This window comes from Panulirus ornatus, chromosome 13 (genome assembly GCF_036320965.1).
Source record: "Panulirus ornatus isolate Po-2019 chromosome 13, ASM3632096v1, whole genome shotgun sequence".
Lineage (NCBI taxonomy): Eukaryota > Metazoa > Arthropoda > Malacostraca > Decapoda > Palinuridae > Panulirus > Panulirus ornatus.
Genome location: NC_092236.1, coordinates 41,175,312 through 41,195,050, shown reverse-complemented (window position 1 = coordinate 41,195,050; position 19,739 = coordinate 41,175,312).

Here is a 19,739-nt window from a genome sequence, read left to right as displayed (position 1 = left end):
AAGAAATTATTTTCATATGCTAGTTAATAGGCCTATGCAAATGAGGCTGCCTTGGTGGCTTCAGTATCACATAAACCAATTATAATAACAGGAATCTTCAAAGGCTTTGTGGAGCCCGAGACGCCAGTGTATCCAATTAAGACACATTGATTAATGCCTTATAGGGAAGACATCTTCCTACTTACCGATAGTTAGTGAGGAATTAGGCCTACCCCCCACCCACCTCCCATCATTGCCAGGCCTATCTTGTACTTAGTTTAGATCGCAGGTGGGAGAACAACTCCAGCTGATTGTGGCAAAAAGATTTAAAGACCGCGTCACTTATTCTGACCTGATACCGTTACTTGTTGTCGTTGTTCTTGTCGTTGTTCTTGTTTTCGTCGTCGTTATTGTTGTTGTTGTTGTTGTTGTTCTTTTGATGTATGTCAAAAATATATCTATGAGAAATCACCCCCGATAATCCTTAGTTACTTATAACTAAACTGATAATAATGATTCACTTTTTCATCATTAGTGTTTATAGAATATAAGTCAAACATACGGTACCACTGTTCATTAAACTCAAATACTTCTTAACATCTCCGGCCACCTCCCCCCCAACAGGAGACCATCTCGACCCCGGGCCTCTGGACGTCTTTACTACCCATCACTTGGATGAAAGTCACAACCGTACCAGTGTTAGGTCCACCTGCTCGGCCAGACGGTTTGTTCTACGTCCCAGGTCACGAGGGCGAGTACGTCAGGTGTCGAGTTTCCGCAACGGCTACACATGGTGAACATCACCCATCTTGCCAGGATTGATTCACTGTTGGTGACAAGAATCATGTTTACCATTATGTAGGCTTTTGTTGAAGAAATGGAATTACATGCTGTATAGGGATACTATCGAACATGTTAAACTTACTGTATCTAGATTCAAAATAGATGAGAAATGATAAGCCTATAATGAAACGGGAAAGAAAGATTCATTAATAGAAATCACATTTAAACACGTATCTAACCATATCATATATATGTATATATATTTATTCTATTTATCTATTATACTTTGTCGCTGTCTCCCGTGTTAGCGACGTAGCACAAGGAAACAGACGAAAGAATGGCCCAACCCACCCACATACACATGTATATACATACACGTCCACACACGCACATATACATACCTATACATCTCAACGTATACATATATATATACACACAGACACACATATATATACACATGTACATACTTCATACTGTCTGCCCATATTCATTCCCGTCGCCACCCTGCCAAACATGAAATTAAAACCCCCTCCCCCGCATGTGCGCGAGGTAGCGCTAGGAAAAACAACAAAGGCCACATTCGTTCATACTCAATCTCTAGCTGTCATGTATAATGCACCAAAACCACAACTCTCTTTCCACATCCAGGCCCCACACAACTTTCCATGGTTTACCCCAGACGCTTCACATGCCCTGGTTCAATCCATTGACAGCACGTGGACCCCGGCATAACACATCGTTCCAATTCACTCTATTCCTTCCACCCCTTTCACCTTCCTGCAAGTTTAGGCACCGATCACTCAGAATCTTTTTCACTCCATCTTTCCACATCCAATTTGGTCTCCCACTCCTCCTCGTTCTCTCCACCTCTGACACATATATCCTCTTTGTCAATCTTTCCTCACTCGTTCTATCCATATGACCAAACCATTTCAAAACACCATCTTCTGCTCTCTCAACCACACTCATTTTATTACCACACATCTCTCTTACCCTTTCATTGCTTACTCGATCAAACCACCTCATACCACATATTGTCCTCAAACATCTCATTTCCAGCACATCCACCATCCTCCGCTCAACTCTATCTACAGCCCACGACTCATAACCATATAACATTGTTGGAACCACTATTCCTTCAAACATACCCATTTATGCTTTCCAAGATAACGTTCTCAATTCCACATATTCTTCAACGCTCCAAGAACTTTTGCCCCCTACCCCACCCTATGATTCACTTCCACCTCCATGGTTCCATCCGCTGCCAAATCCTCTCCCAAATATCTAAAACACTTCACTTCCACCAGTTTTTCTCCATTCAAACCTACCTCCCAATTGACTTGACCCTCAACCCTACTGTACCTAATAACCTTGCTCTTATTCCCATTTACTCTCAGCTTTCTTCCTCCACACACTTTACCAAACTCAGTCACCAGCTTCTGCAGTTTCTCACCCGAATCAGGCACCAGCCCTGTATCATCAGCAAACAACAACTGACTCACTTCCCAAGTTCTCTCATTCACAACAGACTGCATACTTGCCCCTCTTTCCAAAACTCTTGCATTCACCTCCCTGACAACCCCATCCATAAACAAATTAAACAACCATGGAGACATTACGCACCCCTGTCGCAAACCAACATTCACTGAGAACCAATCACTTTCCTCTCTTCCTTCCACAGAGCATCTCTATCAACTCTATCATAAGCCTTCTCCAGATCCATAAATGCTACATACAAATCCATTTGCTTTTCTAAGTATCTCTTATTTACATTTTTCAAAGCATATACTTAATCCACACATCCTCTACCACTTCTGAAACCACACTGCTCTTCCCCAATCTGATGCTCTGTACATACCTTCACCCTCTCAATCAATACCCTCCCATATGATTTCCCAGGAATACTCAATAAACTTATACCTCTCTAATTTGGATAATCACTCTTATCCCCTTTGCCTTTCTACAATGGCACTATGCAAGAATTCCGCCAGTCCTCAGGTACCTCAGCATGACTCATACATACATTAGATAACCTTACCAACCACTCAAAAATACAGTCACCCCCTTTTTAAATAAATTCCACTGCAATACCATCCAAACCCGCTGCCTTGCCAGCTTTCATCTTCCGCAAAGCTTTTACTACCTCTTCTCTGTTTACCAAATCATTCTCGCTAACCCTCCCACTTTACACACCACCTCGACTAAAACACCCTATATCTACCACTCTATCATCAAACACATTCAACAAACCTTCAAAATACTCAATCCATCTACTTCTCGCATCACCACTACTTGTTATCACCTCCCCATTAACCCCCTTCACTGATGTTCCCATTTGTTCCCTTGTCTTACGCACTTTATTTACCTCCTTCCATAACATCTTTTTATTCTCCCTAAAATTTAATGATAATCTCTCACCTCAACTCTCATTTGCTCTCTTTTTCGCCTCTTGCACCTTTCTCTTGACCTCCTGCCTCTTTCTTTTATACATCTCCCAGTCATTTGTATTATTTCAACGCAAAAATCGTCCAAATGACTCTCTCTTTTCTTCCATTAATAATCTTACTTCTTCATCCCACCACTCACTACCCTTTCTAATCTGCCCACCTCACACGTTTCTCATGCTACAAGCATCTTTTACACAAGCCATCACTGTTTCCCTAAATATATCCCTTCCTCCCTCACTCCCCTTACGTCCTTTGTTCTCACCTCTTTCCATTCTGTACTCAGTCTCTCCTGTTACTTCCTCACACAATTCTCCTTCCCAAGCTCACTTACTCTCATCACTCTCTTCACCCTAACATTCTCTCTTCTTTTCTAAAAACCTCTACAAATCTTCACGTTCGCCTCCACAAGATAATGATCAGACATCCTTCCAGTTGCACCTCTCAGAACATTAACATCCAAAAGTCTCTCTTTCGCGCGCCTATCATTCAACACGTAATCCAATAACGCTCTCTGGCTATCTCTCCTACTTACATACGTGTACTTATGTATATCTCTCTTTTTAAACCAGGTATTCCCAATCACCAGTCCTTTTTCAGCACATAAATCTACAAGCTCTTCACCATTTCCATTTACAACACTGAACACCACATGTACACCAATTATTCCCTCAACTGCCACATTACTCACCTTTGCATTCAAATCACCCATCACTATAACCCTGTCTCGTGCATCAAAACTACTAACACACTCACTCAGCTGCTCCCAAAACACTTGCCTCTCATGGTCTTTCTTCTCATGCCCAGGTGCATATGCACCAATAATCACCCATCTCTCTCCATCCACTTTCTTACACTCTATCACATACTCCTACCACTCCTGTTTCAGGAGTAGTGCTACTCTTTCCCTTGCTCTTGTCCTCTCACTAACCCCTGACTTTACTCCCAAGACATTCCCAAACCTCTATTCCCCTTTACCCTTAAGCTTCGTTTCACTCAGAGCCAAAACATGCAGGTTCCTTTCCTCAAACATACTACCTATCTCTCCTTTTTTCTCATCTTGGTTGCATCCACACGGACTTATACACCCCAATCTGAGCCTTCGAGGATACTATGTTGCCATCTGATTTTTAGGGGTAATCTGAAGTTAAAACGAGTTCCAGAGAGATATCATAACGTAAACCACAGTAAAGGGAATGTGAGGTGATCATACTTTGTTCTGACACATCTTTAGTTAACCTTCACTTACAGGGATAAATGGTAATGGTAATGTGTCCCTAACTGAATAAACACAATGTGACGTAGGGGAAGGCTGACCACAAGGATCCCGCCGGATGAAATTGGGATTATTATATCACTTGGGAAGAAAACGGGCTCTTCCTCTACTTGAACTGGAGGAAACAAAGACATGGTCACTCCAAATATACAACAAACATATACCATCAAGAAGAAAACATAGAAGGCCTAGATTAGAACAAGTAAGACAAGCACTCTACAGAAGGTGAAAAAGAACTGCAGAGCTGCTAAAGAACCCACAGGTTACCCATCGAAGGAGAGAAAACCTATCAAGTAAAACATCGGCCATAGACCATAAACTAAAGGTTGGCGTCATGTGAAAGACAGAGAAAGAGAAGAAGCCATCAGTGAAACAAGAATTAACCCAAAATATTTTTTTCTTATATGCGAAGTGTAAATCTAGTACCACAAACTCCACTGGCTTACTTCAAACAAGGGAAGGTATTTCTACAGACGACTGTCAGATTAGTGAGATTCTAGAAAATCAGTATATAAGGCAGTATTCAGAGAGAGAAAATCCTCATTAAAGATAGATGACCCAACAGACTTTTCCCCATAAAGTAACCTGCTAAATGTTCGCACAGCACATATCAACACCTCCGAGAAAGCCATTGAGAGCATATCCATACTCAGTGCACCAGGCCTGGACTTCTGGAACTCGGTCATCATAAAGAAATGCAAGATACGTTTGCCACGTACGTTAAATGTCCAACGGAGAAAAAGTGTTGATGCTTGCATAATTCCTATGAGTTTGAAACTATTAGACCCACGTCGCCCCACTCCACATCGGTGCAGGCAAAACATTCCGAAAACCATCGACCGATAGTATTAACATCGCACATCATCAGAATCTTCGAGAGTCCTAAGAGGTAAGTCGACGGAATTCATGGAAGTGAACAATCGACATAGCCCAGGACAATGTGGTGTCAGGGAGGGAAGTTCTTACCTCTCTCAACTGCTTGATTACTATGATAGGACTGATGAAACGGTGGAAAACAGAAAAAACGCTGACGTGTCTTCTAAAAACTTTGCAAAAGCATTTTACAAATGTGACCACGATGCCACAGCAAAAAATGTGAAAGAGAAATAACTGGGAAAATTGAGAGATGTATCTATACTTTTTAACGAACAGATCACAGCGCTTAGTTGTAAACCGTGCCATTTCCATTGCCTTCACGGTATAGAGCTCGGTCCTTAGGTAGCTGTGCTTGCATTCCTCATATTCCCCACTCTTATATCTGACATTGACGCGACCATGAGCCAAAGCTTCATATCATCCTTTGCAGATGATGGCTTAGTATGTAAATCTCATCATAAGAAGATCCAGAGGTTACAAAGAGACATAAGCGAAGTCTTTAAATGGGCAACCAAAAGCAACATGCTATTTAATGTAGATATGTTTCAACTCTTCCAGTATAGGAAAAAGAAAGAAATCAGAAACAACATAGAGTATCGAGAAAATTACAGGCGCTATTATAAGCCAGATGAAAAATGTGAAAGATCTCGAGTAATAACGTTTCACAACCTAACTGTCAGTGAGCACAACAAAGACCGGTTGCCTCATGCAGAAGGATGACAGGCTGGATCATGAGGACCTTCAAGACAAGGGAAAAGACATCAATGTTGATATCATGCAACGTGATGATTCTTTCACGAACTGAATATTGTTGCGGCTTAATAATTGTTGTTGGGCGAAATTAGAAAACGATCTTTCCCATCGTATACTAATGAGGTTAAGAGCCTAAATTACTGTTAACATCTGAAATCTCTTAAGGCTATACTCCCTGGAGCTTATACCTGGAAAATCCTAAAGGTGTTTTACCAATTACTAGCGTAACAGGCAGGATGACTGAAAAATACTACCTCCGCAATCCAAAGTTGCGATGTGCACAAAAGAGAGAGAACACCTTGAATAGCTGGGGTTCTAAGACTCTTCAACACTACGCCAGCTACCATCAGAAACAGGATGGGATGCACAGTAAATAAGTTTAAAAGTGCACTGAACAAGTACCCACAAAGTGTATCAGACCAGTCAGACTATGGTAGTAGCTATATATAGGCATGTAAGCATCAGGACTGCGGCTTCCAACAACTCTGTTGACCAACGACTAAAGCCAACAGCCTGGGTGTACCCCGGGCTGTGGGGATGAAGACCAGCGAAGACCTCATTGGGTATAAACCAAATATGAACCAGGTACGCCTTCAAGTTTTAAGATGTCTAACTCTTCGATATTCGAGAAGCAGGGGCTAATTTCAGCATACCATGTTTTATATATATATATATATATATATATATATATATATATATATATATATATATATATATATATATATATTTTTTTTTTTTTTTTTTTTTTTTTATAATTTGTCGCTGTCTCCCGCGTTTGCGAGGTAGCGCAAGGAAACAGACGAAAGAAATGGCCCCCCCCCCCCCCATACACATGTACATACACACGTCCACACACGCAAATATACATACCTACACAGCTTTCCATGGTTTACCCCAGACGCTTCACATGCCTTGCTTCAATCCACTGACAGCACGTCAACCCCTGTATACCACATGACTCCAATTCACTCTATTTCTTGCCCTCCTTTCACCCTCCTGCATGTTCAGGCCCCGATCACACAAAATCTTTTTCACTCCATCTTTCCACCTCCAGTTTGGTCTCCCTCTTCTCCTCGTTCCCTCCACCTCCGACACATATATCCTCTTGGTCAATCTCTCCTCACTCATTCTCTCCATGTGCCCAAACCATTTCAAAACACCCTCTTCTGCTCTCTCGACCACGCTCTTTTTATTTCCACACATCTCTCTTACCCTTACGTTACTTACTCGATCAAACCACCTCACACCACACATTGTCCTCAAACATCTCATTTCCAGCACATCCATCCTCCTGCGCACATCTCTATCCATAGCCCACGCCTCGCAACCATACAGCATTGTTGGAACCACTATTCCCTCAAACATACCCATTTTTGCTTTCCGAGATAATGTTCTCGACTTCCCCACATTTTTCAAGGCTCCCAAAATTTTCGCCCCCTCCCCCACCCTATGATCCACTTCCGCTTCCATGGTTCCATCCGCTGACAGATCCACTCCCAGATATCTAAAACACTTCACTTCCTCCAGTTTTTCTCTATTCAAACTCACCTCCCAATATATATATATATATATATATATATATATGAGTCCACAGAGAATATGAAACACGATAAGTTCCCAAGTGCACTTTCGTGGAATAATCACATCATCTGGGGAGAGACAAGAGAGAAATATAACAGTCAGTTGATATACATCGAAGAGACGAAGCTAGGACGCCATTTGGTAAACATGCGATTGTCCAAGACAGACAACGAGCGTTCATAAATTCATCATCTTAAAAATTTTATCAACAATAAAGTTATCTAGATTGTATAGATCATCACTAATATTAAGATTATGATTCTTTACGTATTACCACGAGAAATATCATTGAATCTTCTATTTTACCCATATCAATCTAGAGTTTACTCTCTTACACTGTATCACATACTCCCACAACTCTTGTTTCAGGAGCAGTGCTACTCCTTCCTTTGCTCTTGTCCTCTCACCAACCCCTGACTTTACTCCCAAAACATTTCCAAAACACCCTTCCCCTTTACCCTTGAGCTTCGTTTCACTCAGAGCCAAAACATCCAGGTTCCTTTCCTCTAACATACTACTATCTCTCTTTTTTTTTTCTCATCTTGGTTACATGCACACACATTTAGACACCCCAGTCTGAGCCTTCGAGGAGGATGAGCACGGGAGAAAGAATACTTCCCATTTATTCCCTCCTTGTCGTAGGAATCGACTAAAAGGGGAGGGAGCATAACTGAATGTTGAAAGTACTCGAGAACTCAAACTCAGATATAGATTATTTCATTAAATATATTCAACATAATGATGTAATTCCCATGAATACGTCAGAGAGCATATACAACGTTGCAGATTTAGAGCATTGTGAAACTTTTCTCGTTGATAGCCTGAATTACCAAGGTGGAAGTGCAGTACATACGCACAGCCAACTATAGGGAAAGTCAATTTCGAAAACTGGCAACAAATGAATCTTGCAACTCTAAAGATATTTTATTCTATGCCACAGTGATCACCCAAAACTGATCTTTAGGAATTCTGTGAAATACTAACAACAGTGAAAACGAAAAGACATGATATCAACAACAATAAACATAATGATACGTTTTGGAGGCGATATTATCAGTGTCATGCGATAAGAAGGGCGACAGTGAGACCAAGGTCGTTTAGTGATTATTCATACAACACCAGGACACCTTTCACAGCGTTCCTACAGCTTCAAGACCTCGCTCCGGTCAGATGCAGGGAAATGATGGACCTCTTTTCGAAAAGAAATTTTCTCGACAAGACTCTCGTCCTCCCCGTCTACTGGCGATGATGCGGTCTGGTCACAAGTTCGCTCTTCACTCACGTGTGTGTGGTCACAAGTAGGCAGAATCCGGTAACACCTGGTCGTGAATTTTAGATACAGAACAACAGATAATGTATCAATAGCTGGAGAGAGTATTGAAACATGGTAAAGCGTTCAATCTCGTCTAAGTAAGCCATATGCCAACAAGAGACAGCAATATGGTTAAGATCTTTACTAATTGCATGATACCCCGCACACACCAGATTGAATAAAGCAGATTCATCAGACGGTATCATTAAAGAAATAACTACAAATTGTCGTTCAAGCATAGAGGAAAAGAACATAACAACAAACGAAGACGTTTGCAGAATCAACTACCTTAGCTTTCATTTTCAGTAGATCAAATGATAAGAGATTGATGAGTCGACAGCTGATATGAGTTACAATGATGTTTCTGATGATGGAGACATAAACAATAACATTCTGCTTTACAAAAGATCTAAAGTGATGAATTTGATATGAATTAAGAAAGAAAAATATGGAAAAAGGAATATGCATGATAGAAGATGAATGAAAAGAAAAGGAAATGATTAGCAAGAAGTAAGAAGAGGATAAAGGAACTCGCAAAAAGAGAAGATAAGAAACGCTGATAGACCATTAATGAAACCAAAGAGATGAGAACAGAAAAAAAAAGTCGATCCTAAATGATACGAAAATAAAGATATAAAAGAACAAAAGACTAAGATCAGGACTTTTATCGTCGAAGACAAATTATTAGAATGACCCAAGGAAATTATGCAGAGGTTAACAGCTCAGTATGAGATAGTAATCAGTAAAGAAAAGAGAAAGAAATTATTTACGAGTTATTCAATGTTCGACAAAGATAACATAAATGATGTTCAAGGATCTTGAGATAACGTAACGTACACAACAAGAATACACAAAGAAAGTTCAGCGTCTGGACCACAGGCTACTTTCCCTAAACAAGACAAAGACGTTTATATATCTAAGCCATTGCCAGATGATAGCAATACAGAGGAAGTCACAAAATAGAAAAAGCTTCTGCTAAGACAACTGGGGACCTGAAAGTTTGACGTCATATGTAATAAAAGTCTCCGAAAGAAGAATTAAGAGAAAATACAGCTGTCAGATTAACAAAATTCAGCAGGGAATTTTATAAAGAAGATATTCACAACAAAAACGTTCATCAAACTCTTATGCAAGGAATGGAAATGTACAGCGTTTTTCTTGACTCTGATAAGGTAATTGATGAAGTAACCCAAAGATATTTCTTTGATAAGATGTCGAAAGAAAACATAAAGGATAAGAGTGGAAAATACATCATGGTACTTCTACCGAACAAAAAATTCAGAATAGCAAGAAATGTAACAATGACTAATACAGTTTTATCTGTCGTCCCACACGGAACAGAGTTACCCACAATATTGCTGATAATGATGATATGAATACACTAAGAAGTTTTAGAGATGTCAGTTGAAGTTCGTAAGATGATAACAACAAAAGAATACACAGGGGAAATCAAGAGGATTTCCATATAGAAATGAGTAAGAGGGAAACTTGTTGGAAATCAGCGGGGAAATATTTGACAAATAAATCTTGGTATAATTTCAATTACCTGCACAATGGTGACACCATACAAAAGTCTGACACGAGAAGATTTTGAAGATTAAAGCGAAAATGACAGAATTAAACTGTAAATTAGAGATCACATATTTCGTGTGTGGCGGGGTGGCGACGAAATGGATGAAGGCAGCAAGTATGAATGTGTACATGTGTTTATGTGTGTATGTCTGTGTATTTATATGCATGTATACAGTGAAAATTTATATGTATGTATATGTGCATGTGTGGGTGTTTATGTATATACATATGTATGTGGGTGGGTTGGGCCATTCCTCTTCTGTTTCCTTGCGCTACCGCGCTCACGCGGGAGACGGCAGTTGAGTATAATGAAGCAAAATTAATAGTACTCCATTATGTGGCTATCAACAAGTTGAAAATGACACACTGAAAAGAATTGAAGAAAATATATATATTCTATTTAAGCATAATTGAGGGAATGGAACTTATTTAAGCACTTAGACGTAAGGTAAAGTGACTAAACATTTACAATCTCAAAGAAACATGGTAACTAAATCTATAAATAGATATATGACTATATGTATATATATAAAGAGGGCTCTAAACAAAGATATTCGAGAGCCCGGTAAGGAAGATGGAAAGATACTTTGATTAATATTTCCTTAACAAAATCATAATCATGCAACATGTACAAACACTGAGATGTTTATAATCATGCAACATGTACAAACACTGAGATGTTTATAATCATGCAACATGTACAAACACTGAGATGTTTATAAGAATGATTTTGAGCAAAGCAACGTCTGACAAGCGGCTCACTGGGCCACCTCCTTAGCGTTCGCCGCTATCAGCGGCTTACCTTTTGTGCTCCTCATGTTCATTAAAGAGGTCATAAGTCTGCGCTGTATGATTAAGTAAGGTTAGGTAATGAGTCAACTACAGCACATTTAAGATTACAATTATCTGCCTACTGGAGCCTGATATAGATATATACTGATACCTGTGGTCGTTTGGTTCTACCGCTCCCAGGATAAGCCTGGAGTGCACTCAGTCTCGCTGCTGATAGCGGTAATAACTGTTAATGAAAAACTCCACCAAGGGAGCATAACACGTCTGCGGGTGGGGTGATGGAGTGTGGTTGGTGATGGAGTTTGGGTTGTGATGGAGTATAGGTAATGATGGAGTGTGGGTGTTGATGGAGTGTGGGTGGTAATGGAGTGTGGGTGGTAGTGGAGTAAGGGTTACCAAAGAGTGAAGATGGTGACGGAGTGAGAATGGTGATGAAGTGAAGGTGGTAATGGAATGTGGGTTATGACTGGGGAAGGGTTGTTATGAAGTGAGGATCTTAATGTTGTGGGCGTGATGATGGAGTGAGGGTGGCGACGGAATGAGGGTGATGATAGAGGGAGCGTGGTGCTGGTTGAGGATGGTGGTAGAGTGAGGGTGATGATGGAATTAGAATGTCGATGGAACGAGGATGGTGATGGAGTACCGATGGTGAGAGAGATAGTATAATGATGGAGCGAGGGTAGTAATGGAGCGAAAGCGGTGATGGTATTTTTGTGCAAGTTTTTCAGAATTGTTGGCCTGTGCAAATTGAATATAAAGAAAGTTAATACCGGTGACCAGTTGCCTACAGACGAAAGGCAACGACAACGCCACCACCACAGCAGTTATGTGTCCAGGTAAAGGTTAACAAAAGGTCTTTGTCAGACTCAACAGAGCAGACGACAATAACATTAGATACTACAAAGTTAACCTGTCGCTGGAGCTTACAGTCTTTCCATACAGAAGGTTAACCCGCTTGATGCGAAGGGTGGAGACACTCTTAAAATTTCAGCAGCATACCATCAAGAGTAGAAAGTTATAGCAACTCTTGCAGGGTTTGTTTTTTATTTGTCTTTGAAAAGTCCAATTTTCACGTAAAACGAAAAACAGTGTTATGTTGTGGATCCATAACTCATCCCACAAAGTAAGCGATCCTTTTGGTAATTATTGCCAAAGTTTACAAATGATGTGGTGTTATCTGTGCTGTGTATCCCCATGTACAGTTCGTTCAAGAGAAAGAGTAATTACTGATGCTTGATTACAAAGATCATTTACAAACAACAGGAAAAGTTTGATATAATTGCATATTTTTCATATGCTACTGAAGTTTGAGGAAAGTAGTAAAACTGTACCAGTCATGGCACAAGTTCTAGAAATAGATAACGGTTAACTACTCAATTATCTTCCAGCAGGTAGAGGTCCATTCTGCAAATGCTATCGGCCTCACAGATGGTTAGTCTGGCACTGTTTGAGGTAATCATACTTTTCATTTATAACAAGTAAATTCATAGATAGTAGGGACAAAGCCCTCGTGAAGTGTTTCTGCATTTCCCTGCTCATAATGGTGGAACTAATCTAAGAAGCAGTTCATGAACTGGTTTTCCTACACTTGAAATACTGTTAACCTTCGTTTCAGTTTGGTGATAATTGCGCCATTTATAGTGACTGTTAATGTCTCCGTGACAGATTGACGAACTCTTATCACAAGGGAGTCGAATTCGTCAACTTGCGGCAGCGTTTTTAAATGAAACCTGGTATACTGATGATGGACGGATCACACCTGAACGAACTTAGGAGCTGCTTGTTTTGGTAGACTCCTCAGTTATTTGACAAATGCGTTTAAAAAAATGTACCCGATGTGGAGCAGGTTCTCCCCCCTCCATGAATGCCTTCCGAAACAAATCTCAGTTATATACTAGAATATCATTATGGACTTTTGTGGCAAAGCGCTGCTGACAGTGACGCATTCTCGGGCCATTCCAGGCTAATTACATTGGTTTGAAGCCTGATTGCGAAAGTCGGTCTACAGTCAAGACAGCTCCTCATCCTCCTCTAAGGTCCTTCTCATGTTCTAGCCCATATATATATGTGTATATATATATATATATATATATATATATATATACATTCGCCATTTCCAGCGTTAGCGAGTTACCGCTAAGAACAGAGGATAGCACCTTTGAGGGAATATCCTCACGCAGCCCCCTTCTCTGTTCCTTCCATTGGAAAATTACATAGGAGAGGTAAGGATTTCCATATATATATATATATATATATATATATATATATATATATATATATATATATATATATATATATATTGTTGAGTATTCCTGGCAAATTATATGGGAGGGTATTGATTGAGAGGGTGAAGGCATGTACAGAGCATCAGATTGGGGAAGAGCAGTGTGGTTTCAGAAGTGGTAGAGGATGTGTGGATCAGGTGTTTGCTTTGAAGAATGTATGTGAGAAATACTTAGAAAAGCAAATGGATTTGTATGTAGCATTTATGGATCTGGAGAAGGCATATGATAGAGTTGATAGAGATGCTCTGTGGAAGGTATTAAGATTATATGGTGTGGGAGGCAAGTTGTTAGAAGCAGTGAAAAGTTTTTATCGAGGATGTAAGGCATGTGTACGTGTAGAAAGAGAGGAAAGTGATTGGTTCTCAATGAATTTAGGTTTGCGGCAGGGGTGTGTGATGTCTCCATGGTTGTTTAATTTGTTTATGGATGGGGTCGTTAGGGAGATTAATGCAAGAGTTTTGGAAAGAGGGGCAAGTATGAAGTCTGTTGGGGATGAGAGAGCTTGGGAAGATAGTCAGTTGTTGTTCGCTGATGATACAGCGCTGGTGGCTGATTCATGTGAGAAACTGCAGAAGCTGGTGACTGAGTTTGGTAAAGTGTGTGAAAGAAGAAAGTTAAGAGTAAATGTGAATAAGAGCAAGGTTATTAGGTACAGTAGGGTTGAGGGTCAATTCAATTGGGAGGTGAGTTTGAATGGAGAAAAACTGGAGGAAGTGAAGTGTTTTAGATATCTGGGAGTGGATCTGGTAGCGGATGGAACCATGGAAGCGGAAGTGGATCATAGGGTGGGGGAGGGGGCGAAAATTCTGGGAGCCTTGAAGAATGTGTGGAAGTCGAGAACATTATCTCGGAAAGCAAAAATGGGTATGTTTGAAGGAATAGTGGTTCCAACAATGTTGTATGGTTGCGAGGCGTGGACTATGGATAGAGTTGTGCGCAGGAGGATGGATGTGCTGGAAATGAGATGTTTGAGGACAATGTGTGGTGTGAGGTGGTTTGATCGAGTAAGTAACGTAAGGGTAAGAGAGATGTGTGGAAATAAAAAGAGCGTGGTTGAGAGAGCAGAAGAGGGTGTTTTGAAATGGTTTGGTCACATGGAGAGAATGAGTGAGGAAAGATTGACCAAGAGGATATATGTGTCGGAGGTGGAGGGAACGAGGAGAAGAGGGAGACCAAATTGGAGGTGGAAAGATGGAGTGAAAAAGATTTTGTGTGATCGGGGCCTGAACATGCAGGAGGGTGAAAGGAGGGCAAGGAATAGAGTGAATTGGATCGATGTGGTATACCGGGGTTGACGTGCTGTCAGTGGATTGAATCAAGGCATGTGAAGCGTCTGGGGTAAACCATGGAAAGCTGTGTAGGTATGTATATTTGCGTGTGTGGACGTATGTATATACATGTGTATGGGGGTGGGTTGGGCCATTTCTTTCGTTTGTTTCCTTGCGCTACCTCGCAAACGCGGGAGACAGCGACAAAGCAAAAAAAAAAAAAAAATATATATATATATATATATATATATATATATATATATATATATATATATATATATATATATATATATATATATTCCTTTCTTTCAAACTATTCGGCATTTCCCGCGTTAGCGAGGTAGCGTTAAGAACAGAGAACTGGGCCTTTCAGGGAATATCCTCACCTGGCCCCCTTCTCTGTTCCTTCTTTTGGAAAATTAAAAAAGAATAATGAGAGAGGAGGATTTCCAGCCCCCCGCTCCCTCCCCTTTTAGTCGCCTTCTACGACAGGCAGGGAATACGTGGGAAGTATTCTTTCTCCCCCATCACCAGGTATAATATATGGGATGTATTTAGGGAATCAGTGATGGATTGCGCAAAAGATGCTTGTGGCATGAGAAGAGTGGGAGGTGGGTTGATTAGAAAGGGTAGTGAGTGGTGGGATGAAGAAGTAAGAGTATTAGTGAAAGAGAAGAGAGAGGCATTTGGACGATTTTTGCAGGGAAAAAATGCAATTGAGTGGGAGATGTATAAAAGAAAGAGACAGGAGGTCAAGACAAAGGTGCAAGAGGTGAAAAAAGGGCAAATGAGAGTTGGGGTGAGAGAGTATCATTAAATTTTAGGGAGAATAAAAAGATGTTCTGGAAGGAGGTAAATAAAGTGCGTAAGACAAGGGAGCAAATGGGAACTTCAGTGAAGGGCGCAAATGGGGAGGTGATAACAAGTAGTGGTGATGTGAGAAGGAGATGGAGTGAGTATTTCGAAGGTTTGTTGAATGTGTTTGATGATAGAGTGGCAGATATAGGGTGTTTTGGTCGAGGTGGTGTGCAAAGTGAGAGGGTTAGGGAAAATGATTTGGTAAACAGAGAAGAGGTAGTGAAAGCTTTGCGGAAGATGAAAGCCGGCAAGGCAGCAGGTTTGGATGGTATTGCAGTGGAATTTATAAAAAAAGGGGATGACTGTATTGTTGACTGGTTGGTAAGGTTATTTAATGTATGTATGACTCATGGTGAGGTGCCTGAGGATTGGCGGAATGCGTGCATAGTGCCATTGTACAAAGGCAAAGGAGATAAGAGTGAGTGCTCAAATTACAGAGGTATAAGTTTGTTGAGTATTCCTGGTAAATTATATGGGAGGGTATTGATTGAGAGGGTGAAGGCATGTACAGAGCATCAGATTGGGGAAGAGCAGTGTGGTTTCAGAAGTGGTAGAGGATGTGTGGATCAGGTGTTTGCTTTGAAGAATGTATGTGAGAAATACTTAGAAAAGCAAATGGATTTGTATGTAGCATTTATGGATCTGGAGAAGGCATATGATAGAGTTGATAGAGATGCTCTGTGGAAGGTATTAAGAATATATGGTGTGGGAGGAAAGTTGTTAGAAGCAGTGAAAAGTTTTTATCGAGGATGTAAGGCATGTGTACGTGTAGGAAGAGAGGAAAGTGATTGGTTCTCAGTGAATGTAGGTTTGCGGCAGGGGTGTGTGATGCCTCCATGGTTGTTTAATTTGTTTATGGATGGGGTTGTTAGGGAGGTAAATGCAAGAGTTTTGGAAAGAGGGGCAAGTATGAAGTCTGTTGCGGATGAGAGAGCTTGAGAAGTGAGTCAGTTGTTGTTCGCTGATGATACAGCGCTGGTGGCTGATTCATGTGAGAAACTGCAGAAGCTGGTGACTGAGTTTGGTAAAGTGTGTGGAAGAAGAAAGTTAAGAGTAAATGTGAATAAGAGCAAGGTTATTAGGTACAGTAGGGTTGAGGGTCAAGTCAATTGGGAGGTGAGTTTGAATGGAGAAAAACTGGAGGAAGTGAAGTGTTTTAGATATCTGGGAGTGGATCTGGCAGTGGATGGAACCATGGAAGCGGAAGTGCATCATAGGGTGGGGGAGGGGGCGAAAATTCTGGGGGCCTTGAAGAATGTGTGGAAGTCGAGAACATTATCTCGGAAAGCAAAAATGGGTATGTTTGAAGGAATAGTGGTTCCAACAATGTTGTATGGTTGCGAGGCGTGGGCTATGGATAGAGTTGTGAGCAGGAGGATGGATGTGCTGGAAATGAGATGTTTGAGGACAATGTGTGGTGTGAGGTGGTTTGATCGAGTGAGTAACGTAAGGGTAAGAGAGATATGTGGAAATAAAATGAGCGTGGTTGAGAGAGCAGAAGAGGGTGTTTTGAAGTGGTTTGGGCACATGGAGAGGATGAGTGAGGAAAGATTGACCAAGAGTATATATGTGTCGGAGGTGGAGGGAACAAGGAGAAGAGGGAGACCAAATTGGAGGTGGAAAGATGGAGTGAAAAAGATTTTGTATGATCGGGGCCTGAACATGCAGGAGGGTGAACGGAGGGCAAGGAATAGAGTGAATTGGAGCGATGTGGTATACCGGGGCTGACGTGCTGTCAGTGGATTGAATCAAGGCATGTGAAGCGTCTGGGGTAAACCATGGAAAGCTGTATAGGTATGTATATTTGCGTGTGTGGACGTATGTATATACATGTGTATGGGGGGGGGGGGGCCATTTCTTTCGTCTGTTTCCTTGCGCTACCTCGCAAACGCGGGAGACAGCGACAAAGTATAAAAAAAAAAAAAAAAAATGTATATTTATCCCTGGGGATAGGGGGTTAAGAATACTTCCCACGTATTCCCTGCGTGTCGTAGAAGGCGACTAAAAGGGGAGGGAGCGGGGGGCTGGAAATCCTCCCCTCTCGTTTTTTTTTTTTTTTTTTTTTCCAAATGAAGGAACAGAGGGGGCCAGGTGAGGATATTCCAAAAAAGGCCCAGTCCTCTGTTCTTAACGCTACCTCGCCAACGCGGGAAATGGCAAATAGTTTAAAAGAAAGAATATATATATATTTATATATATATATATATATATATATATATATATATATATATATATATATATATATATATATATATATATATATATATATATATATATTTCCTGTTTCCTTGCGCTACCTCGCAAACGCGGGAGACAGCGACAAAGTATAATAAAAAAAAAATATATATATATATATATATATATATATATATATATATATATATATATATATATATATATATATATATATATATATATATATATATATATATATATATATATATATATATATATATATATATATATATATATATATATATATATATATATATATATATATATATATATATATATATATATATATATATATATATATATATATATATATATATATATATATATATATATATATATATATATATATATATATATATATATATATATATATATATATGTATATATATATATTTTTTTTTTTTTTTTTTTTATACTTTGTCGCTGTCTCCCGCGTTTGCGAGATAGCGCAAGGAAACAGACGAAAGAAATGCCCCCCCCCCCATACACATGTACATACACACGTCCACACACGCAAATATACATACCTACACAGCTTTCCATGGTTTACCCCAGACGCTTCACATGCCTTGATTCAATCCACTGACAGCACGTAAACACCTGTATACCACATCGCTCCAATTCACTCTATTCCTTGCCCTCCTTTCACCCTCCTGCATGTTCAGGCCCCGATCACACAAAATCTTTTTCACTCCATCTTTCCACCTCCAATTTGGTCTCCCTCTTCTCCTCGTTCCCTCCACCTCCGACACATATATCCTCTTGGTCAATCTTTCCTCACTCATTCTCTCCATGTGCCCAAACCATTTCAAAACACCCTCTTCTGCTCTCTCAACCACGCTCTTTTTATTTCCACACATCTCTCTTACCCTTACGTTACTTACTCGATCAAACCACCTCACACCACACATTGTCCTCAAACATCTCATTTCCAGCACATCCATCCTCCTGCGCACAACTCTATCCATAGCCCACGCCTCGCAACCATACAACATTGTTGGAACCACTATTCCTTCAAACATACCCATTTTTGCTTTCCGAGATAATGTTCTCGACTTCCACACATTTCTCAAGGCTCCCAAAATTTTCGCCCCCTCCCCCACCCTATGATCCACTTCCGCTTCCATGGTTCCATCCGCTGACAGATCCACTCCCAGATATCTAAAACACTTCACTTCCTCCAATTTTTCTCCATTCAAAATCACCTCCCAATTGACTTGACCCTCAACCCTACTGTACCTAATAACCTTGCTCTTATTCACATTTACTCATAACTTTCTTCTTCCACACACTTTACCAAACTCAGTCACCAGCTTCTGCAGTTTCTCACATGAATCAGCCACCAGCGCTGTATCATCAGCGAACAACAACTGACTCACTTCCCAAGCTCTCTCATCCCCAACAGACTTCATACTTGCCCCTCTTTCCAAAACTCTTGCATTTACCTCCCTAACAACCCCATCCATAAACAAATTAAACAACCATGGAGACATCACACACCTCTGCCGCAAACCTACATTCACTGAGAACCAATCACTTTCCTCTCTTCCTACACGTACACATGCCTTACATCCTCAATAAAAACTTTTCACTGCTTCTAACAACTTGCCTCCCACACCATATATTCTTAATACCTTCCACAGAGCATCTCTATTAACTCTATCATATGCCTTCTCCAGATCCATAAATGATACATACAAATCCATTTGCTTTTCTAAGTATTTC